General features: G+C 44.8%; 1 pseudogene; it reads left to right on the top strand.

The window, feature by feature from the left end:
• Positions 1-2,583: 2,583 nt before the first annotated feature.
• On the top strand, positions 2,584-2,864 carry LOC147726813 (Nuclear RNase P; annotated as a pseudogene).
• The last annotated feature ends 966 nt before the right edge of the window (positions 2,865-3,830 follow it).

Raw genomic sequence — 3,830 nt, 5'->3', positions numbered from 1 at the left:
GAGCAGAGGACGGCCCGGGACCAGGGTTCGATTCCTGGTGCGGCAGGTTTCTGGACCAGGGTCAGCGGACTCGATAATTCTCTCGCCTCGGTGCCCACTCTGATCAGCGATCACACTCGGCAACTCTGGGCATTAGCTTGCCTCATCTTCACTAACGGCCCCACCAGACCGCCGGGGATGCCAGGTCTCACCCTGGAGATACCCATTAAGGGACCATCTCTCAGGGAAGCCAGGAAGGGTTTTGCAGCGGTCGAAGTGCCTTGGGACCCTACGGGTAAGTAGTGCGCTATATAAATGCCTATACATTTACATTTACATTTACATTTACACTGAATACATAGGAAAAGCTGCATTTTTCAGTACAGGCTTAGCTTTAATAAAATGATCATATTATATAGTGCTGCCTAGATGATGATTCAAGGATGTTTTTCACTTAGTTTCAAATTAATTAATGAAAGTTGATAACTTTAGTGGAAAAGTGACATTAAGAAATGTTACTTTGCACTGCCAGAAAGCACACCAGTTTAGGACTGGCTTGACACTCAGCCCTACGCGAAAGGCCCAACACACATCCTTGCCTGGCTGACTAAGATGATGCTCTGGACTCAGGAAGGCAAGATGGGTATTAACAAGTGGTCAGATAGCAGGAATTACCCATCTGGGAGGAAAGCAATAAACATCAGTTGAACAAAGAGCAAACTTAACAGATCTTCTATGGACCTGTAGATCCCATGTGGGTCGAGCAGGAACTTCTGCGAATCATTCTCTTTCTGTCTCCAGCCCCAGCAGGGGGAAAACCAGTTTTACCTTGACATAGGCTAGAGCACCTCAAACATTTCTCCACTCACTGGATATTGTAGAGGATCAGACTCGTAACTCATTATTATCACCTGAAAAAAACCTGGACCAGGAGAGAAATCATATTGAAAGAATGCGACCCTGCTTGGCTCTTGGAAGGTGAAGGCTCAAAGACTCCTGACTCCTGCTGCCAGAAAGGCACTGGAGCTGCTCTTCAAGGGTCAGCTGGCCCTCAGGACTGAAGGTCTGCAGGATATACCAGAAGGAACTTTCTTAGTAGCAGGAAAAACGGGGTACTTTCTTAATGCTTTAACTCTCTACACAGTTTGGTTCAACATGTAATTATTAATGGCTTCGGCATTTGGCAGTGTTCACTCTGAAACCCAACAAATGGGTTTCCTGAAGCATAGGCAATCTAGTCATGGGCTATTAACTACTAAAGAAATACATGATGGGCATAACAATACTGTTTCTGCAAAGATAATTTTGGGGCTAAATCTTAAATGTGTTGTTACCATTTTGCACTCTGGATGAAGTACTTATTTAAACAGGCCAGTGGGCAAGGATTGGCAATGCAAACTAAAGCCTAAGTGAGTTGTCTAGCAGTGTCTAATGTCACTACTTTTCAATACCATTAGGCTTCAGATGCTTTTACATTTATTTTGTAAGTCCATTTGTCAGACAAGTACTAACAACTTAGTTTACTGATGCTGTGAAAATATCACCTCTGCGCAGGTTCATCATAACAGAAATATTAATAAGGTATGACATCTTCTTTAAAACTAGGTAATCAAGCATAGACCCAAGAAGGATAGATCCATGCTACATTTTTAAGACACCTGTTGACTATTTAAATGAGATCCATTTAAATTGGTTGTAGGTACATCTCGCTTAAGCAGATATCCCCAAACCTTAAAATGAATCCAGTTCTTCTGGACTTAATTTGGAAGCCCCTTTTTAGGTCTTGCGCCTGCGTTGCAGCAGCGAGAGACTTCTTGAGGGGGGGTTGAAAATGTACCTAGGAATAGTACACGCGTGTGCATGTGCTTTTCCTTTTGGGGCACACTTTTGGCTTTTGCGTGCGTCTTTTTATCAAAGACAGCACCCAATTAGCCAAAGCCGGGCACATTGCTCCGCCTCTGGCCTATTGGTGTCCATTACGCGCACTGGCTGTCATGTGGTATCAATTATCGTGCCCAGACACGGGCACGATAATTGAAACCACATGGCTCGCTGTGGCGTGCGTGAGCGCACAACTCACAGGCTTGTTCTTTTTTGGATCCATTTCACAGGGAAGCAACTAAAGGAAGAACCGCTGATGTCTTACGTTAGTCGAATGTGGCCTTTTTGCTGCCATTTTCACCAGCGTGTCTGCCATAAAGAAGAACTAAGCACATTTCTTAATGCTTATTATTTCTTGGAGGGAGATAGAATTCTAGATACAATCATACCTTGGTCACCAGACTACAGAGTGTCCATTGAAATCTGACTCTGCTCTAGTTAGTAGATTAATATTATTTACGGAACGTTGCACTTTTGCTTTACAGACGACACGGCACACTGAAAGCAATTTGCTCCTCTAGGCGTAGATACCTTTCAATCCAACTTGTCCATGATTAGGTGCAAGTGATAGGTTTAACTTTTGAGCTTGATTTACATATTAGAAGTCCCGACCTATTAGCGGTTTTCATGGTGAACCCGGCAATTTGTGAATTGGTAGTATGTCTTTTATACATTGTATTTCATTCCCTTAGAACATATATTGTCCATCTTTAGTAAATTTCCACACAATCCCCCACGTGCGGAGTGCATCTGTCACTCAAGTACCTTGGGGAAGGTCTGATACAAGAGCCAGTTGTTGCTCCAGCAGGGCATCCCCTGAAAAGGGGGGTGAGCTTCCAGAGACTCGGACCCAAAGGGAGCGGCAGGAGACGTGTGACTGTGTATCTGGCACTCGCTGATGCTTAACCCCCTCCTGGCATTGGAAGTGGTTCGCGGCTGGCACCCTCTGAGTGTAATTGCTGAGGTTAGGCAAAGACGCCTCATAACCCAATTCAAACTAGTGTCCTCCCGCTTATCTATTGAATGGTATTTAGTTCTTTAAAACTTTAACTTTTATTACATACTCAAAGCGGAGAAGTAGGACACCTTATCATATCAGACGATTGTTGCATGATTTGCGTACCAAATATTTTTCATATCACAGATCGTTTATGGGCTCTCAGAACCAGAGACAAATGTTGTCTTGGCTCTCAGTTAATTTGTTGTAATCACATTTATCACAGGCTCTAATGTTGGTGCAACAACGGGCTTTGGACGTGGCTTAATTTTATGTAGGCAGCATGCACGCCTGGGCAAGAAAAATGGTGGCCACGCCTTTGTTTTATTATTTGCGGAACGTTGCCCCATACCTTTCTTTTTATGTGTATTTGTTTTTATTTACACAATGGCTGCACCGTGGTTTAGCTTTAAACATCCGGCGGGTGCCACCATTGTACTAAAAGTAATAAATTGAAAGAAAACGCCCAGCGGCTTGACTCGAAGCAGATCTGCTTTTGCTGCAACATTTCCTATCTTTAAGATTGCTGCCACTATTTTTGTTACTACGAAAACGTAAAAACTCCACCCTCCCCGAAATGCAAATACTAAATTGCCTTCCTCCTAAATGGTAGTCTGCCAGCACCTCCCATCCTCGGAACTCAAGCACACTCAGTACAAGCTTCTCCCGCTCTCCACTACCCCCGTCCAGAACTGTAACAAAACATTCAGCACATGCTTCTCCCACTTCCACCTCAGCTTTGTATGGCCCTCCACGACCCCGCCCAGAACTGTGACCAAACACTCAGCACAAGCTTCTCCCACCTCAGCTTCAGACCGTCCTCCGCTTCCCTGCCCCGACCTGTGACAAAACACAAGCTTCTCCCACTCCCACCTCAGCTTCGTTTGGCTCTCCACTACCCCCGCCCAGAAATGTGACATAACACTCAGCACAATCTTCTCTCACTCCCACCTCAGCTTCGTACCGCCCTCCC

The sequence above is a fragment of the Lissotriton vulgaris genome, chromosome 3_1, assembly GCF_964263255.1.
Source record: "Lissotriton vulgaris chromosome 3_1, aLisVul1.2, whole genome shotgun sequence".
Taxonomy (NCBI): Eukaryota; Metazoa; Chordata; class Amphibia; order Caudata; family Salamandridae; genus Lissotriton; species Lissotriton vulgaris.
This window is presented reverse-complemented; position numbering and strand designations above follow the sequence as displayed.